The 21222-nt window shown below is 47.7% G+C and overlaps 1 pseudogene; it reads right to left on the bottom strand.

Annotated features, from left to right (window-relative positions):
- Nucleotides 1-16359: 16359 nt before the first annotated feature.
- On the bottom strand, nucleotides 16360-17846 carry LOC119280239 (annotated as a pseudogene).
- Between the last annotated feature and the right edge of the window lie 3376 nt (nucleotides 17847-21222).

A 21222-nucleotide genomic window follows, 5' to 3' on the forward strand; every position in this document is an offset into this window, starting at 1 on the left:
GGCTTCAGGTTGCAGCCGATAGTTGGTGCCCTGTCGATAGAGATCTGCAAATATGCAGCCGGAGATAGTGGAGCTCAGAAACCGAGCAGAAGCCGCGGCTGAAAAGTTGGGCTTCTGCTCCTCATAGCCGGCTCCAAAGTGGCCAATGACTGGTTTGCCTCCCGCAAAAGCACGTAATACTGCCGAAATACCCTTATCGGTTCAGTCAAATACCCAATCAACACGAGCGACTTTTCCCCATCACCCCAACCACGGGTAAGGGTGGACATGGTCCAAGCCGGTCTAAGTCGTCGTTTGGACAGGCTGCCGCCAGTCCGAGCCGGACCGGACCGAGAAGCATGGCGGTCCTGTTTTTAGGGACCAGACCGGCAATGGCGAAGCTCGGGCCGGACCGAGAGGACCGGTCAACTGACAAGGGCAGAGCGCACACTGGAGCTCCAGCGGTCTTCGGTCCGCTCGATCGGACCAGCTTTAACTGGACCGGGCCAAAGAGTTTTTTGGTCCATCTTTTAGGGACCGGACCGGCCTTTTTTTAGCGGGCCTGGATTGAGCGGGCCGTGAGTCAGACCGGACCGCTTCGTCCACACTGAAGCGCGGGTAGGGTTCCTCGCTCGCCGCCTCTGCCGACGGACGGCCTCAGCTTCTTTCCGTATCGCCGGATCTGGCCGTTGCCGAATCCGGTATTGGCCGTCCCCTTCTCTCCCTGTTTAGGCTCCTTTGCTGGCCCCTCCCTCTACCAGCGTGGGCGGCGAGCGAGCGGTGTGCGTGCTATGTGTGTGTGTTCTGCCGCTGCTGCCTTCGCTATTTGCTTGTGTTGGAATCTGTATGAGCATTCATCAGATTGTATGTCTGTTTTACAAGATCACATGTTTCTTTTTCTGCAGCTTCACAAACTATGAGGAAAATCATTGAGATAAATCCCTACATGTGGGCAACGATGTCAGCCCATGTTGTTACATGGTGCTGCTGCTATGAAAAAATGATTCTCGTTTGGAATTGATTGTAAATTGGTACGGGGAATTTTTTCGTAGCTGTAATACTAATTGGTAATCTATGTTATGATGAGTTCCAATGTATTGTCATATGTCAAATTTGTCTAAATACACTATCTACACCATCAAACAAGTGAAATCCTCTATAACACTAAGGTCCCTAGTTTTAAATAGCCCACATTTAATTGGGGTCTCCAATTAAAATTGGGTCATCCGATTTTGACCGGGTCAACAATTCCACAAAGCTCTCTCATTAAATTGTTTTATACTATACACTATGCTTTCTAATTTTTAATGTCTAACAATTAATTAAGGTATTCAATTTAGAATTGTGCGACCGAATGTTGACCGGGTCAACAATTTCTCAAGCTCTCCTATTCAATTCTTTTAATTCACTATGTTTCCTAATTTTGAAGCTCTTTCATTCAATTAAGGAATTTAATTTGTGATTTGGTTTACGACTTTGACCGGGACAACAACTTTTCAAATCAATTAGCCGCAACCGGCCTACAAAAACATATCAATCCCATGCGCCCTCCCACCACTAAGAAAAAAGAAGCGCCATCATGTGATATTATAGCACCAATATAGTATATACAACCACCGAGATAGAAATTTCTTCACATAAATATAGATTGGTTAGCGGATAACACCGAATCACACCACGAAAGGCCACCCAATCAACGCATTATAAATAAAAATAAAACACACTCTATCATCTCCCCTACCCGCCAAACTAAACATTCCATCGGTTTTAAAATATAAGGGGTATTAGTTTTTTCGAAAGTCAAATTTCTTTTTACCTTGACCAAGTTCAGAGCAAAAATATCAAACACTGAGAATACTAAACAAAAAAAAGTATGGAAATTCATTTCATGATGAATCTAAAAATACCGATATGATATGATGGATTTTAATATATTTCTCGAAATATTTGATCAAACTTATAAGTTTTTCCTTTTCAAAAAAGTAATACACCTTATATCTTGAAACAAAGTGATTCTTTCTTAAGAGACCCAACAACACCATCGACGCAACAAAGTGCGCCCAACCCTTATAGTTTTAGCTAAAACCCATGAAAATGGCCATTTGCAGCAAAAAGAACTCTTAAATGAGTCATTTACAATCATAGCAGTACAATCAAGACGTTAAACTGATTTACCGAACAATTAAGGGCATTTTGGTTATTTCAGCATGTTTCTGCATCAGCCGCAGCTACTACAACATAACCATCAAATGACTGCATCTCAGCTCCAATCTTTTTTGCTGCAGCCGCTCCTTCCAGCCGGAGCTGTTGCAGCTGCAGCCAGGGAAGTTGCATCCCAATCAAACCCACCTATAATATTCTGGGAATGGCTATCTCTTCATGTATACGCGATGGTGAGGGCGATGAGGCCGCCGTGGGTGGAGAGGACCAGAGACTCCTCAGTAAAGTAGGTGTCAGTGGCCCAGGCGAGCACGTAGGAGATGCGGGGTGGGCGGCGACGAACAAGGTGGCCTGGATGGCCATGGCGCGGTGTTTGTTGTCTGGGTCGGTGGTGTGGTACCTAGTGATGGTGAAGTTTATGTGCTCACCGAAGAAGGGCTTGTTGTCTAGAATGCAGCTCTTGGTGGGATCAGTCACAACGCCGGTGTCGATGTCAGACGGAGTTAGCGAACCTAGCGAAATCCCTGCCTTAGGAGCCTGATGCGAATCCATCCTAGATAGCTTTTCTGGATTGGATTGGATTGGATTGGAATTTCTCGGATGGATCTTGACGATCGCCAATCAGACCAGTCAAGAGTTTCAAACCATACATTCACGTGGCTTGGCTAACGCGGATAACGAAAGGAATGGATGGATAAACATAGCTTTAATAATTTATTGTGTTTGGCATTAACAAATGTCACAGTTTGTAAGCCGTAGTATCCACAATATCATGTTTTCTTAACACAGCACATACACATATGCTCATACATACACACATATACTCACCTCTATAAGCACCTCTGAGATACTGAGTAGGCACATAATCTTGATATTCACGAACTCACCATGGGTCTGCTCCCGCTGAACGAACAAAGTCTAAAGTGAATCCAGAAATATACAAGCACCATTGTCAAGTCTAGGACCTGAACCTTGATGGACTGGTTTAACCATAAATAACCTAACCATCTAAGATAGGCTTAGTTCGCAATAACGTGTGTTTTAGTATTTGAGAAAGAGCTCTTCGGCTCTTTTTTCTGAACCGAATTTCAAAAATTGTGGTATATAAAAAATTGAGTATTCACTGTCTAAGGATTGAAATGTTGAGGTTGCATTTGTCAGTTAAGTAGTTTTAGAGTTTTTTTAGGAATATCATGTTATTTTAGAAATCATAGATTCTAAAAAAATCTATATGTTAGCTATCAATAAATACCACATTCTAATAAATTGCAGTACTACATTTCTAATAAATCGTAGTAAGCGTAGTATCTCCAATACTGTAGTATTTTTGCAGTATCTTAAAGTGTTCTTTCTTCTAAACCACAAAAGTTTTCACAAACAGAAGTATTCATTACTCAGACGTTGGAATATTGAGGTTTTACATCATCACAGTTTTAAATATGAAAAACGCTCGCCTTCAGCCAGCGGATCGCACCCAAGTGTCCGCCGTCTCGTATGTGCCACACATGTCCTGTGTGGCTTGCCTAGAATTATCTCTTGCGTTTTTCAACTGAGCTCTTGTTGCAGTTTGCCCACCGCAACAACTCGTGTGTTGCAGGACCTGGATCCTTGAGGGTGTTGCCCCCGCAGCCGAGGTACCCGCTGCCGCTCCCTACCTTCCTCTTGCTCCACTCGCCGCGCTGCCGCATGTAACGGCACCGCCCTTGCTGTTGGAAATATGCCCTAGAGGCAATAATAAAAGGATTATTATTATATTTGCTTGTTCATGATAATTGTCTTTTATTCATGCTATAATTGTATTATCCAGAAATCGTAATACACGTGTGAATACATAGACTACAATACGTCCCTAGTAAGCCTCTAGTTGACTAGCTCGTTGGTCAACAGATAGTCATGGTTTCCTGACTATGGACATTAGATGTCATTGACAACGGGATCACGTCATTAGGAGAATGACGTGATGGACAAGACCCAATCCTAAGCATAGCACAAGATCGTGTAGTTCGTTTTGCTAGAGCTTTTTCAATGTCAAGTATCTCTTCCTTAGACCATGAGATCGTGTAACTCCCGGATACCGTATGAGTGCTTTGGGTGTACCAAACGTCACAACGTAACTGGGTGACTATGAAGGTGCACTACAGGTATCTCCGAAAGTGTCTGTTGGGTTGACACGGATCGAGACTGCGATTTGTCAATCCGTATGACGGAGAGGTATCTCTGGGCCCACTCGGTAATGCATCATCATAATGAGCTCAAAGTAACCAAGTGTTTGGTCACGGGATCATGCATTACGGTACAAGTAAAGTGACTTGTCGGTAACGAGACTGAACGAGGTATTGGGATACCGACGATCGAGTCTCGGGCATGTAACATATCGATTGACAAAGGGAATAGTATACGGGGTTGCATGAACCCTCGACATCGTGGTTCATCCCATGAGATCATCGAGGAGCATGTGAGAACCAGCATGGGTATCCAGATCCCGCTGTTGGTTATTGCCCGAGAGCCGTCTCAATCATGTCTACGTGTCTCCCGAACCCGTAGGGTCTACACACTTAAGGTTCGGTGACGCTAGGGTTGTATGAATATGAGTATGCAGTATACCGAATGTTGTTCGGAGTCCCGGATGAGATCCCGGACGTCACGAGGAGTTCTGGAATGGTCCGGAGGTAAAGAAAACTATATAGGAAGTGGTGTTTCGGTCATCGGGAAAGTTTCGGGGTCACCCGCTATTGTACCGGGACCACCAGAAGGGTCCCGGGGGTCTACCGGGTGGGGCCACCCATCCCGGAGGGCCCCAAGGGCCGAAGTGGGGAGGGGAACCAGCCCATAGTGGGCTGGTGCGCCCCCCTTGGCCCACCCCCTGCGCCTAGGGTTGAAACCCTAGGGTGGGGGGGCGCCCCACTTGGCTTGGGGGGTACTCCACCCCCTTGGCCGCCGCCCCTTGGGAGATTGGATCTCCCAGGGCCGGCGCCCCCCCTTGGGGGACTATATAAAGGGAGGGGGGAGGGAGCAGCCGCACCCTGAAGTTCTGGCGCCTCCCTCCCCCTGCTACACCTCTTCCTCCTCCGTCACGTGCTTGGCGAAGCCCTGCCGGAGTGCTGCTGTTCCACCATCACCACGCCGTTGTGCTGCTGCTGGAGCTTTCATCATTAACCTCTCCTTCCCCCTTGCTAGATCAAGACGGAGGAGATGTCACGCTGACCGTACGTGTGTTGAACGCGGAGGTGCCGTCCGTTCGGCGCTAGGATCTCCGGTGATAGGATCAGACGAGAACGACTACTTCAACCCCGTTCTTTTGAACGCTTCCGCGTGATCTACAAAGTGGTATGTAGATGCAATCTCTCTCCCATGACTCGTTGCTTAGATGAACTCATAGATGGATCTTGGTGAAACCGTAGAATTTTTTTTAATTTTCTGCAACGTTCCCCATCAGTGGCATCATGAGCTAGGTCTATGCGTAGTTCTCTATTGCACAAGTAGAACACAATTTTGTTGTGGGCGTAGATCTTGTCAAATTGCTTGCCGCTACTAGTCTTATCTTGCTTCAGCGGTATTGTGGGATGAAGCGGCCCGGACCTACCTTACACGTACGCTTATGTGAGACCGGTTCCACCGACTGACATGCACTAGTTGCATAAGGTGGCTGGCGGGTGTCTATCTCTCCCACTTTAGTTGGAGCGGATTCGATGAAAAGGGTCCTTATGAAGGGTAAATAGAAGTTGACAAAATCATGTTGTGGTTATTTGTAGGTAAGAAAACGTTCTTGCTAGAACCCGATTGCAGCCACGTAAAAGATGCAACAACAAATAGAGGACGTCTAACTTGTTTTTGCAGCAATTGTAATGTGATGTGATATGGCCAGAAGTTGTGATGAATGATGAATGACATATTGTGATGTATGAGATCATGTTCTTGTAATAGGAATCACGACTTGCATGTCGATGAGTATGACAACCGGCAGGAGCCATAGGAGTTGTCTTTATTTTTGTATGACCTGCGAGTCATTGAAGAACGCCATGTAAATTACTTTACTTTATTGCTAAACGCGTTAGCCATAGAAGTAGCAGTAGTCGTTGGCGTGACAACTTCATGAAGGCACAACGATCGAGATCATGATGATGGAGATCATGGTGTCATGCCGGTGACGAAGATGATCATGGAGCCCCGAAGATGGAGATCGAAGGAGCTATATGATATTGGCCATATCATGTCACTACTATATAATTGCATGTGATGTTTATTATGTTTTATGCATCTTCTTTACTTAGAACGGCGGTAGTAAATAAGATGATCCCTTATAATAATTTCAAGAAAGTGTTCCCCCTAACTGTGCACCGTTGCTAAAGTTCGTCGTTTCGAAGCACCACGTGATGATCGGGTGTGATAGATCCTTACGTTCACATACAACGGGTGTAAGACAGATTTACACATGCAGAACACTTAGGGTTAACTTAACGAGCCTAGCATGTACAGACATGGCCTCGGAACACAAGAGACCGAAAGGTCGAACATGAGTCATATAGAAGATACGATCAACATGGAGATGTTCACCGATGATGACTAGTTCGTCTCACGTGATGATCGGACACGGCCTAGTCGACTCGGATCGTGTAACACTTAGATGACTAGAGGGATGTCTAATCTGAGTGGGAGTTCATTAAATAATTTGATTAGATGAACTTAATTATCATGAACTTAGTCTAAAACTTTTGCAAAATATGTCTTGTAGATCAAATGGCCAACGCTCATGTCAACATGAACTTCAACGCGTTCCTAGAGAAAACCAAGCTGAAAGATGATGGCAGCAACTATTCGGACTGGGTCCGGAACCTGAGGATCATCCTCATAGCAGCTAGGAAACAATATGTCCTAGAAGGACCGCTAGGTGATGCACCCGTCCCAGAGAACCAAGACATTATGAATGCTTGGCAGTCTCGCGCTGATGATTACTCCCTCGTTCAGTGCGGCATGCTTTACAGCTTAGAACCGGGGCTCCAAAAGCATTTTGAGCAACACGGAGCATAAGAGATGTTCGAGGAGCTGAAACTAGTTTTCCAAGCTCATGCCCGGGTCGAGAGATATCAAGTCTCCGACAAGTTCTATAGTTGTAAGATGGAGGAAAATAGTTTTGTCAGTGAGCATATACTCAAAATGTCTGGGTTGCACAACCGCCTGTCCCAGCTGGACATTAACCTCCCGGATGAGGCAGTCATTTACAGAATCCTTCAGTCGCTCCCACCAAGCTACAAGAGCTTTGTGATGAACTACAATATGCAGGGGATGGTGAAGACCATTCCTGAAGTATTTTTAATGCTGAAGTCAGCACAGGTTGAAATCAAGAAAGAACATCAAGTGTTGATGGTCAATAAGACCAGTAAGTTCAAGAAGGGCAAGGGTAAGAAGAACTTCAAGAAGGACGGCAAAGATGTTGCCGCACCTGGTAAGCCAGTTGCTGGGAAGAAGTCAAAGAATGGACCCAAGCCTGAAACTGAGTGCTTTTATTGCAAGGGAAAGGGTCACTGGAAGCGGAACTGCCCCAAATACTTAGCAGACAAGAAGGCCGGCAACACTAAAGGTATATTTGATATACATGTAATTGATGTGTACCTTACTAGTACTCGTAGTAACTCCTGAGTATTTGATACCGGTGTCGTTGCTCACATTTGTAACTCACAGCAGGAGCCGCGGAATAAGCGGAGACTGGCGAAGGATGAGGTGACGATGCGCGTCGGGAATGGTTCCAAGGTCGATGTCATCGCCGTCGGCACGCTACCTCTACATTTACCTACGGGATTAGTTTTAAACCTCAATAATTGTTATTTAGTGCCAAGTTTGAGCATGAACATTGTATCTGGATCTCGTTTAATACGAGATGGCTACTCATTTAAATCCGAGAATAATGGTTGTTCTATTTATATGAGAGATATGTTTTATGGTCATGCCCCGATGGTCAATGGTTTATTCTTAATGAATCTCGAACGTAATGTTACACATATTCATAGCGTGAATACCAAAAGATGTAAAGTTGATAACGATAGTCCCACATACTTGTGGCACTGCCGCCTTGGTCACATTGGTGTCAAGCGCATGAAGAAGCTCCATGCTGATGGACTTTTAGAGTCTCTCGATTATGAATCATTTGACACATGCGAACCATGCCTCATGGGCAAAATGACCAAGACCCCGTTCTCCGGAACAATGGAGCGAGCAACCAACTTGTTCGAAATCATACATACCGATGTGTGCGGTCCAATGAGCGTTGAGGCTCGCGGAGGATATCCTTATGTTCTCACTCTCACTGATGACTTAAGTAGATATGGGTATGTCTACTTGATGAAACACAAGTCTGAGACCTTTGAAAAGTTCAAGGAATTTCAGAATGAAGTAGAGAATCAACGTGACCGAAAGATAAAATTCTTACGATCGGATCGTGGAGGAGAATATTGAAGTCACGAATTTGGTACACACTTTAGAAAATGTGGAATCGTTTCAAAACTCACGCCGCCTGGAACACCTCAGCGTAACGGTGTGTCCGAACATCGTAATCGCACTCTATTGGATATGGTGCGATCTATGATGTCTCTTACCGATTTACCGCTATCATTTTGGGGATACGCTCTAGAGACATCTACATTCACTTTAAATAGGGAACCGTCTAAATCTGTTGAGACGACACCGTATGAATTATGGTTTGGGAAGAAACCTAAGATGTCGTTTCTAAAAGTTTGGGGATGCGATGCTTATGTCAAGAAATTTCAACCTGAAAAGCTCGAACCCAAGTCGGAAAAATGCGTCTTCATAGGATACCCTAAAGAAACCATTGGGTATACCTTCTACTTAAGATCCGAAGGCAAGATCTTTGTTGCCAAGAACGGATCCTTTCTGGGAAAGGAGTTTCTCTCGAAAGAAGTAAGTGGGAGGAAAGTAGAACTCGATGAAGTACTACCTCTTGAACGGGATAGTAGTGCAGCCCAGGAAAATGTTCCTGTGATGCCTACACCAAATGAAGAGGAAAATAATGATGATGATCAAGGTACTTCGGATCAAGTTGCTACTGAACTTCGTAGGTCCACAAGGACACGTTCCGCACCAGAGTGGTACGGCAACCCTGTCCTGGAAATCATGTTGTTGGACAACGTTGAACCTTCGAACTATGAAGAAGCAATGGCGGGCCCAAATTCCAACAAATGGCTAGAAGCCATGAAATCCGAGATAGAATCCATGTACGAAAACAAAGTATGGACTTTGACTGACTTGCCCGATGATCGGCGAGCGATAGAAAACAAATGGATCTTTAAGAAGAAGACGGACGCGGATGGAAATGTCACCATCTATAAAGCTCGACTTGTCGCTAAGGGTTATCGGCAAGTTCAAGGGATTGACTACGATGAGACTTTCTCTCCCGTAGCGAAGCTTAAGTCCGTCCGAATCATGTTAGCAATTGCCGCATACTATGATTATGAGATATGGCAGATGGACCTCAAAACAGCATTCCTTAACGGGCATCTTAAGGAAGAACTGTATGTGATGCAGCCGGAGGGTTTTGTCGATCCTAAGAATGCTAACAAAGTATGCAAGCTCCAGCGATCCATTTATGGGCTGGTGCAAGCATCTCGGAGTTGGAACATTCGCTTTGATGAGATGATCAAAGCGTTTGGGTTTATGCAGACTTATGGAGAAGCCTGCGTTTACAAGAAAGTGAGTGGGAGCTCTGTAGCATTTCTCATATTATATGTAGATGACATACTTTTGATGGAAAATGATATAGAACTTTTGGACAGCATTAAGGCCTACTTGAATAAGTGTTTTTCAATGACGGACCTTGGAGAAGCTGCTTATATATTAGGCATCAAGATCTATAGAGATAGATCGAGACGCCTCATAGGTCTTTCACAAAGCACATACCTTAATAAGATTTTGAAGAAGTTCAAAATGGATTAGTCCAAGAAGGGGTTCTTGCCTGTATTGCAAGGTGTGAGATTGAGCTCGGCTCAATGCCCGACCACGGCAAAAGATAAAGAAGAGATGAGTGTCATCCCCTATGTTTCAGCCATAGGATCTATTATGTATGCCATGCTGTGTACCAGACCTGATGTAAACCTTGCCGTGAGTTTGGTAGAAAGGTACCAAAGTAATCCCGGCAAGGAACACTCGACAGCGGTCAAGAATATCCTGAAGTACCTGAAAAGGACAAAGGACATGTTTCTCGTTTATGGAGGTGACGAAGTCGTAAAGGGTTACGTCGACGCTAGCTTCGACACAGATCTGGATGACTCTAAGTCACAAACCGGATATGTGTATATGTTGAATGGTGGAGCAGTAAGCTGGTGCAGCTGCAAGCAGAGCGTCGTGGCAGGATCTAGATGTGAAGCGGAGTACATGGCAGCCTCGGAGGCAGCGCATGAAGCAATATGGGTGAAGGAGTTCATCACCGACCTAGGAGTCATACCCAATGCGTCGGGGCCGATCAAACTCTTCTGTGACAACACTGGAGCTATTGCCCTTACCAAGGAGCCCAGGTTTCACAAGAAGATCAGGCACATCAAGCGTCGCTTCAACTCCATCCGTGAAAATGTTCAAGACGGAGACATAGAAATTTGCAAAGTGCATACGGATCTGAATGTCGCAGATCCGTTGACTAAACCTCTTCCGCGAGCAAAACATGATCAGCACCAGAACTCTATGGGTGTTCGAATGTAACTAGATTATTGACTCTAGTGCAAGTGGGAGACTGTTGGAAATATGCCCTAGAGGCAATAATAAAAGGATTATTATTATATTTCCTTGTTCGTGATAATTGTCTTTTATTCATGCTATAATTGTATTATCCGGAAATCGTAATACACGTGTGAATACATAGACCACAATACATCCCTATTAAGCCTCTAGTTGACTAGCTTGTTGGTCAACAGATAGTCATGGTTTCCTGACTATGGACATTAGATGTCATTGACAACGGGATCACGTCATTAGGAGAATGACGTGATGGACAAGACCCAATCCTAAGCATAGCACAAGATCGTGTAGTTCGTTTTGCTAGAGCTTTTTCAATGTCAAGTATCTCTTCCTTAGACCATGAGATCGTGTAACTCCCGGATACCGTAGGAGTGCTTTGGGTGTACCAAACGTCACAACGTAACTGGGTGACTATAAAGGTGCACTACAGGTATCTCCGAAAGTGTCTGTTGGGTTGACACGGATCGAGACTGGGATTTGTCACTCCGTATGACGGAGAGGTATATCTGGGCCCACTCGGTAATGCATCATCATAATGAGCTCAAAGTGACCAAGTGTTTGGTCACGGGATCATGCATTACGGTACGAGTAAAGTGACTTGCCGGTAACGAGACTGAACGAGGTATTGGGATACCGACGGTCGAGTCTCGGGCATGTAACGTATCGATTGACAAAGGGAATAGTATACGGGGTTGCATGAACCCTCGACATCGTGGTTCATCCGATGAGATCATCGAGGAGCATGTGGGAACCAACATGGGTATCCAGATCCCGCTGTTGGTTATTGCCCGAGAGCCGTCTCGGTCATGTCTACGTGTCTCCCGAACCCGTAGGGTCTACACACTTAAGGTTTGGTGACGCTAGGGTTGTATGAATATGAGTATGCAGTATACCGAACGTTGTTCGGAGTCCCGGATGAGATCCCGGACGTCACGAGGAGTTCCGGAATGGTCCGGAGGTAAAGAAAACTATATAGGAAGTGGTGTTTCGCCCATCGGGAAAGTTTTGGGGTCACCCGATATTGTACCAGGACCACCAGAAGGGTCCCGGGGGTCCACCGGGTGGCGCCACCCATCCCGGAGGGCCCCAAGGGCCAAAGTGGGGAGGGGAACCAGCCCATAGTGGGCTGGTGCGCCCCCCTTGGCCCACCCCCTGCGCCTAGGGTTGAAACCCTAGGGTGGGGGGGGGCTCACTTGGCTTGGGGGGTACTCCACCCCCTTGGCCGCCGCCCCTTAGGAGATTGGATCTCCCAGGGCCGGCGCCCCTCCTTGGGGGCCTATATAAAGGGAGGGGGGAGGGGCGCAGCCGCACCCTGAAGTTCTGGCGCCTCCCTCCCCCTGCTACACCTCTTCCTCCTCCGTCACGTGCTTGGTGAAGCCCTGCCGGAGTGCTGCTGTTCCACCATCACCACGCCATTGTGCTGCTGCTAGAGCTTTCATCATCAACCTCTCCTTCCCCCTTGCTGGATCAAGATGGAGGAGACGTCACGCTGACCGTACGTGTGTTGAACGCGGAGGTGCCGTCCATTCGGCGCTATTATCTCCGGTGACAGGATCACGACGAGAACGACTACTTCAACCCCGTTCTTTTGAACGCTTCCGCGCGATCTACAAAGTGGTATGTAGATGCAATCTCTCTCCCATGACTCGTTTCTTAGATGAACTCATAGATGGATCTTGGTGAAACCATAGAATTTTTTTTAATTTTCTGCAACGTTCCCCATCACTTGCGACGTCGCTAATGCCGGCCCGAAGCTCCATGGAAGTGATCGGGCTCGCCCGTTGCCTGATTCTACGGCTGCTGTCGAGCTGTGCATGGCCGCCCCCGCCTGAATCTGCTTGTCCCCAGCCCTTCTTGGTACCTCGTCGTTCGTCCTGTTTCCTCGGCATGTGTGCTGCCGCCGATTACCAGTTCGCTGCCTCTGCCTAGGAAAAAATAATTCTGCAACATCACCTTTGTTGCAAAAATGTTTCTGCAACAAGAACTATGTTGGGAAAAATTCTGCAACAAGTTCTCTGTTGCAAAAAAAATCTTGTTGCAAAAAATTTCTGTAACAAGACCTTTGTTGCAAAAACATATCTGCAACATCACCTCTGTTGCAAAAGTTTATACAACACGACGTATATTAGAAATGTTCCTGCAACACCGCTGTTGTTGCAAGAGAGGTGACACACATGGATGAGTAGATCGGACGGCTCCCGGCATCAATCCAACGGACACCCAGGCAGCGGATGTTTTATAGTTATTCATGGGCTGACGCGTAGCAGCCCCCTTTAAATATACCTACAGTTCACCCAAACTAACCCTAATCTTAGAGTACTACGGTTTTAAAAAACTGCTAAACTAAGTCTAATTCATTTTTCCATGGCACTCGCTCGGGTTGCATTTATTTATTTCAACATATCTACTAATTCAATAACTTTAATCTCAATCAAGGTGTGTGGTAACGTGAACTCATATTTCGCCGGTTAGAAGCCATTTTGATCGTTATAAGATATAGAGAAAAGTATATTTTTTGTCCCTCAACTCTTAACGAAGTCTAGATTTGGTCCCTCAACTTCAAAACCGGACAATTTGCACCCTCAATTCTTGAAACCGGATAAGTTTCGTCCCTCAACCCAACCGACTGTATTTTGACGCTGACTCACTCCGGTTTTGACCAAGTTGTGGTGCCCACGTGGCAAGGTAATTCTTTCCTTCCATCTACTATGTATGGTATGGACATTTGACAAACATTTGGCGTGCAATGCCTGCCGCCCCGCTACCAACGACCTGCCTCCGTTGCACCATGTCCATCATCACCACAAGCAGAAACTCGCACGGCGTGCGTCGGGGCGTGCTGGTGCTGCGTCGGACTCGCCGCTCTCGCTCGGCTTGGTGCACGGCTTGCCCTTTGCGTTCAAGTCCTACGAAGTGGACGGGTCGCAGGGCTCGTCGGGGGAGCAGCGCAGCTCGACGTCGTCTCCGTTGCTGTTGTCCTCATTGACAGAGTGCTCGCTGCGGCAACCTGGCGATAGTGCAGTGTTTAGCCGTGTCAACCCCTTGGCCATGGTGGCTCTGCACGTCGGCACTCTGCGTCGGGGATGCCGAAGCTTGCAGCACTTGTGTCCGGGTTCAGGTGCACCTGCGCTGAAAGACACGGATGATGTGCAGCTGGAGGAAGTGTTCGAGCTGTGCTTGTCTGACGTGTTAGCATGATCATTCGTGTCTTAGCTAGTTTAGTGGCATGTTTATTTTTCCTTGTGCATGTGCATGCCGTGGCAGCATAACCTTCGGATCGACCCACCACCTCCTTCGACATAGGCATAGTGTCGGTCTATAGGACTTTACTATTGCCGTTTTGTCGGTTTTTATTTGATGTTTTTTTGGTTGGATTTTCGGATTTGGCTGTGTGCATCCTAGTTATGCAGAGGCCGGGTGTTATTCATAATGCTTTGTATCCACTTGATGCTACATTTTGAATTAATAAATCGCACTTTATCGAAAAATGTGCATGCCGTGGGCATGATGCATATCTGCATGCATGTGTGTACATGTTCGGGTCGTGCGCTAGGCCACCGGATACAAAGGCCACCACCAACTACCTATCGCCGCGCACCCCCCTGCCCGGCCTCCGCGCATAGGTCCTCCTCGCCATCCTCGTGCTCACCGTGTGCTTTTGTCGCTGCCAACGATGGTGCTGTTGATGCCCTACGTCGCCCAGAGCCTACACCAGTGAGGCACCGTCCCCGGCTCCACGAGCGCGCGTAGTCAGATGAACTTGTGGAGTGAGCACGCGTGCCGTCATGCTCGGCCTCCGTGCTTTGCGACGAGCATGGTGCGGGTTTCAACGCAGCTTCGATGTCGGCGACCTGCACCGCTGCGTCGCCTCATCCTCTGGCTCCAGTACGAGGGCCGCGAGGACGAGTTTGACTGCCGCCGCTGCTCGATCCCTGTAGCCGGACAACCTCGTTCCTCGAATGCACCCGCTCTGCGGTCTTCCCCATGAAGTCCTCCAGCGATGAATCTTGGTGCGGTGGTGATGGAGTCACTGATCAACGTGGCCATGGATGGCGGCATCGACTCGCTCGTGCTCCTCTTCCTCCAAGAGCTCACCATCGTCAGCAGCTCCAGACCTTGCACGCCAAGTGCTTGATAGAATACCCACACTACAGATAAATCAACGAAAATGTTAACGCCCACACGTGTGGGCGTTTGTACATCGCCCACACGCCTCCATCACCACTCATTTTGCCACGTATGAATAGATGACATCAGCAGATTTTTTTTGGTTTTCGGCTTATAAATGTTGTATCTCCTAAATAAAAAAAGCAAACTAAAAATCCGTTTTCACCATTAAATCCGTCTCGACGAGATCTTCAAAACTAGACCCCATGTTGATATGTTTCGACGAATTTTTTTTGCCAATAGTTGCCACGATGTTTACACTGCAGTTGCCATAGGACTTAAACTAAAGTTGCCATGTGGCAATTTTAGTTTGTAGATCATGGCAATTTTAGTATTTTGATGATGGCAACTCCAGTACTTTGACCATGAAAATTATTTTTTGTATGAACCATGGCAATTTTATGTGCATGTATCATGGTAATTTTAGTTTATGGTTCATGGCAAGTCTAGTTTCTTAATTCCCCATTTTATAAATGTCAAAATTTACTTTTAAATGTAGAAGAAAATAGCTGAAACATATCATGGCAACTTCAGTGTAAACATCATGGCAATTCATATGCAATAGACATGGCAACTTTTAATCCAAAAAAAATTTCATCAAAACATATGAACATGGGATCTAGTTTCGAAGATCTCATCGCGAGGGATTTAATGGTGAAAATGGATTTTCAATCGGATTTTTCGTTTAAGAGATAAAACATTTTAAAAACTGAAAATTCAAAAAGATTCATGCATGCATGCATGCGATGACATGGCAATCTGTTTACATTAGAGACGTGTGGTGCGTCTTTCTTCCTGCCACACGTGTGGCAGTTAGCGCGACCCTAAATCAAAGGGGAGAAATAGATTGCCACATGTATTAAAACCAGTCAAAACCGCGCCGAGTCAGCAGAAAGACAGCTTTGGTTGGTAGAGGGATGAAATTTGTCCGGTTTTAAGAATTGGGGGTGCTGGTTTTCCGGTTTCGAAGTTGAATGACTAAATCTAGACTTCCTCAAAAGTTTAGGGACAAAAAGTATACTTTTCTCTAAGATATACTATAAAACAACACATATGCATGTTATAGGCTAAAAATAACTGTTGTTTGACATAGTTAGCAAGTTGAGGAGTCTGTCGGCAAAGATTATATAGGCCCCCTCTCAATATCGGGAATAGAGAGTTAAAGCTTTTCTGTTCTTGAGAGAGTTCTAGAGTGGAGAGAGAAGTGAGGCCACTTGATTTAAATCTGTCAACACGCTTTACGCCAAACCGCACAACACGCCACGCCTGCAGGGTAAGTTATTTTGAATTCCGGGCTCCCGTAAACATATACGCTCACAAATTAGAACCATCGGATTTTACACCAAGATTCGCCATCTCGAAAAACAAATAAAAAATCTCAAAAAAATCAACAAGAACAACCATGCAAAATTTATGACGTTCATTCTGGTTTAACTGTCTCGGTCAATTGAGAATCAGTAAATCCGCTAAAACTACTAGCCTGGGCTACATGTAAGGGTCGCTTTGTGATCCACCAAGCAATGATCACACGATCATGTTTTTTCTATCTTACACAACTGCCGAGTACACGAACCAGTCAAGCTAAGAAAACTTCGATGGTCAGAAGCAGCTCGGCGGTGTGACCTCTCCGGACGCGGACCCGCCGGCGTTTTGGCACTTGGCCTGCGCCGGCCGCTGGTGCCGGTACCTCAGCCTGATGTTCCTGAGCTTGATCCCGCTGCAGGGGTTGGTGCCGCTGCAGTTGAACTTCACCGCCATGGGCGTCGCCGACGAGCCCTTGATGTCCGTGTACGACAGGTCGCTGATCTGCACCCCCGAGCTCTGCAGGGACACACAACAACACAGCTCATGATATAGTCGATCGATCACGTGTAGTTGCATGCATGTAGGGAAGGAGACGTACATTGCCCAGGCAGTCGCCCTTGCGGGAGCAGTAGTTCTGGTCGACGAGGATGGGGTTGGCCACGCGGTTCATGGTGACCCGCGAGAAGGAGACGTTCTTGACGAAGCCGGAGTTGGGCATCGCCCACGTCTTGATCCGCAGGCCGTTGGTCGTGCCCTTCAGCACCGCCCTGTCCACGGTCAGGTTTCTCACCCCCTCCTCACCGTCCTGCCATCCCAGGCTCCCGATGCTGCCACCGTCCATCCAACGCAAACACAAAACCAATGCTATCTATCAAACGCTGCGCAAATCACAAGCAAACAAAATATAATATATGATGAACTGGCAACTGAAGGTGGCACCTGATGCCGTGGCCCGGACCGCACTTGATGTCATGATGAGCATGTCCGAGGTGCCGGGCCCCAAGGAGATGCAGTCGTCGCCGGTGCCGATGGTGGTGTTGAGGATGCTCACGTGCCGGGAGTGGCTGACCTGGATGCCTCGGTGTTGGGGCTGTTAGACGGCGCGATGATCCGGACGCCTTGGACCGTCACACCGCTGCAGTCGAAGATGGACATGTGGAATTCCTTGCTGTCGAGCAGCGTCAGCTGCTTCACGCTCACGCCCTTGGATTGGCTAATGTCAAGTGTCTGCAAACATAAGTATGTATGTGTTAGACTAGGTATATTGTATATATACGTGTTGTAACACAATACCTGTACCTGTACGTTCTCTCCTATATATACATAACAGCCGTACCCGCTTAGGGTATCAAGTATTGTTCAAACCCTAGTTTGTCTAATATGGTATCAGACGACGCGTTCGATCCGCGCTGTGCTTCCGCTTCTTCTGCCGCCGCCGCGTTGGCCTCCGCCGCCGTGCCGCCTCCGTCAACCCTGGCGACGGAATCGCCGTTCATGGCGTCCGCCCCGCTCGCCTGGGCCCATCCGGTCGAATCAGGATCACGCCCGCCCGTGCCCCCATCGCCCGCAATCCAGCCGTCTCTCGCCCATGGTGAATCGCTGGAACCAAACTCCCACGATCGCTATGATCGTACACAACATGTGCATGTTCCGAACTCTCACGATCGCTACGATCGCATGCAGCAGCTACCCCGCGATCCGGCTGTCGCTCGCCCGTATGGCACCTCTGCGCAGCGCGACGCCAGCTACGACGCGATTCCATCGTATGCTGCGCCGCCGCCGTACGTCAGGATCCCATCGCATGCTGCGCTGCCGTTTTCAGGTCCCCATGGTGCCCCTGTTCAGGTGCCCTACGTCGGGCCGTATCTAGCGCCCTACGTCGCGCCGCCGCCATCACCGTCCATCGCGCCGGCGCCGTATGCTTCGTCCTCCGCGGTGCCCTACGAGGCGTTGTATGGCGCGCCCTACGCTACCCTGGCGCCGTACGTCGCGTCGCTGCTGCCCTACGGCGTACCTCCTACGGTGCCCTACGGTCATCACCAACACTACCGTGCGCCTCCGTCAGCCGATGCGCTGATTTCGTACAGTGCTCCTCCGGCATACGACTCACAGCTTCCCGCACCGGTGGCTGAACCAGGACCGTTCCACTTTGCTCATCTGGTGACGGTGAAGCTCTCTGCTGATAACTACCTCCTGTGGCGTGCTCAGGTGTTGCCGCTGATGCGTAGTCACTATCTTTAGGGGTATGTCGACGGTACGCTGCCGTTTCCCCCGGCCATGGTTCCGGTTCCCTCAGCTGCTGGTGGCTCCGCCATGGTGTCCAACCCTGCTCATCGTCGGTGGATTGCTCAGGATCAAGCTATTCTGGGTGCCATTCAGTCCTCGCTCACTCCCTCCGTGGAGGGCATGGTGGTCTTTGCCGCTACGTCGAGGGATGCATGGGCCACGCTCGACTCCAGCTTCTCCTCGCAGTCGCTGGCACGTTCCTCTGCCATTCGTAACCAGCTGGGTGAGGTCAAGAAAAATGATCTCTCTGTCACGGCCTTCTTCAACAAGGTCAAAAATTTGGCCGATACACTGTCATCTATTGGGAAGCCTCTCCATGATGAGGAGTTTACTTCGTTCATTCTCAATGGGCTTGATGAGGACTATGATTCTTTTGTTGAAAACATCAATGGACGTGACACGCCGATGCCGCCTCGCGACCTCTACGCACGCCTCCTCAACACGGAACAGCGGCTAGCTGCTCGCCGCTCCGTCGGCGTCTACAAGCAGGGTCCTTCTGCGAACGCTGCACTTCGCGGGGGCGCCCGTGGTGTCAAGCAGAAGGCGCCGCCGTCCGCGGGCAACCAGCCCCGTTCGCCCGCTCCACCTCCTCCGACGGCTGGCCGCAAGCGGCTACACTGCGAGGCATGTGGTGGTGGGGTTGAATGTCAACTCTGCGGCATTGAGGGGCACTTGGCGTCTCGTTGCCATCGTCGCTTCAAACGCGACTTCCTTGGTATTGGGAACAGTGGGAAAGGCAATGAGAAACAAGCTGCTCTCGCTACACAGGAACCTGTATTTACTCCTTCTTATTCTGTGGATCCTTCCTGGTACATGGACACCGGTGCCACAGATCATCTGACAAGTCAGCTCGACAAGCTGGCTACTCGCCAGCCCTACACTGGTCATGACCAGGTCCGCACTGCCAATGAATCAGGTATGCCCATCTCACATGTTGGTCAGGCATCTCTTCTTTCACGTACCACTACAACCTTGCGTCTCCTTGATGTTCTTCGTGTTCCTCAGTCACACGTAGTTTGCTCTCGGTTCCTAAATTAACTCGTGACAACAATGTGTTTGTTGAGTTTCACCCTTTCCATTTTTTTGTTAAGGACCGGGACACGAGGGACGTTCTTCTTAGTGGTCGAGCTCGCCATGGCCTATATGCTCTTGATGTGCCGCCAGTTTCTGAAGTTTTCAGTGGTGTTCGGGTGTCGTCGTCGCAGTGGCATTCTCGCCTCGGCCATCCGGCCACTCCTATTATGCGCCATTTGCTTCATCGCCATAGTCTTCCTGTTGAGTCAAGCAATAAGGAGTTTCTAGTGTGTGATGCCTGTCAACAGGGCAAGAGTCATCAGTTACCTTTCTCTGTATCGAGTCGTGTTGTCAAGGCTCCTCTTGAACTTGTGTTTTCGGATGTGTGGGGCTATGCCCAAACTTCTGTTAGTGGTCACAACTATTATGTCAGTTTCATTGATGCCTTTAGTCGCTTTACTTGGATTTATCTTATTAAGCGCAAATCTAATGTGTTTCATGTTTTTATGCAATTTCAAGCTCATGTTGAGAGGTTGCTTAAGTGCAAAATTATCCATGTTCAGTCTGATTGGGGGGGCGAATATCGCTATCTTAATACCTTCTTCCAGAAGCTTGGCATCTCTCATCATGTGTCTTGTCCTCATACACATCAGCAGAACGGTGCAGCTGAGCGCAAGCACCGTCACATAGTTGAAACTGGCTTAACACTGCTCGCACATGCCTCTGTCCCATTCCAGTTCTGGTGTGATGCTTTTGTTACTGCTTGTTTTTTGATAAACAGGCTTCCCACACGACTTCTTCACATGAAATCTCCCCTAGAGGTATTATTTCATGAAACTCGAGATTACTCTCTTCTCAAAGTGTTTGGTTGTGCGTGTTGGCCACACCTTCGACCATACAATAAGCATAAACTCGAGTATCGATCTAAGAAATGTGTGTTTCTCGGATACAGTCCTCTTCACAAAGGTTATAAGTGTCTCCCCTAGAGGAATTGACCTTTCTAACTCATATTCTGTCGTACCAGCATGGCCCCACTGATTCATTTTTGATCCGAGCATCATGCAACGCAACCCGGTTCTACTTGACTAAGCCCGTGCTCGTCCAAGGAGGGAGTTTGCTTTACCCAACTCCCCTTTTTGATAACAAGGCAAAAACCTCCGGCCCGGTATTCACGAGTTCAATTTATAAAAAAGTAGCAAACCGACAAAAACTCATTATCGACTCAAGTAACAACTATTTCGATTTTGTTCACAGCTCATTCCTATCTAAGACATAACGGCGGGCAGGCAAACAACTTGATTCAGGTTGGACTTTCACCCCTAGCCAGAAGTCATCCCCGTATTTTTGCCACATACGTGTGTTCGGTCCTCCAAGGCCTATTACAGCTCTCTTCAACCTGCTTTGAAACGGTGATTAGCTACCCGATGGCCAAGATGTGCATTCATATAAAGTAATTTAGTACATACTATCAAGCATTTTCATTTTGCTATTTGAGTTCCAGAGATACATGTGGTAAGTTATGGGTAATGCGGGGGGACTTTAAATGATAATGACTTTGTGTCATTTTGCTAT

Source organism: Triticum dicoccoides, chromosome 3B (assembly GCF_002162155.2).
Source record: "Triticum dicoccoides isolate Atlit2015 ecotype Zavitan chromosome 3B, WEW_v2.0, whole genome shotgun sequence".
NCBI lineage: Eukaryota > Viridiplantae > Streptophyta > Magnoliopsida > Poales > Poaceae > Triticum > Triticum dicoccoides.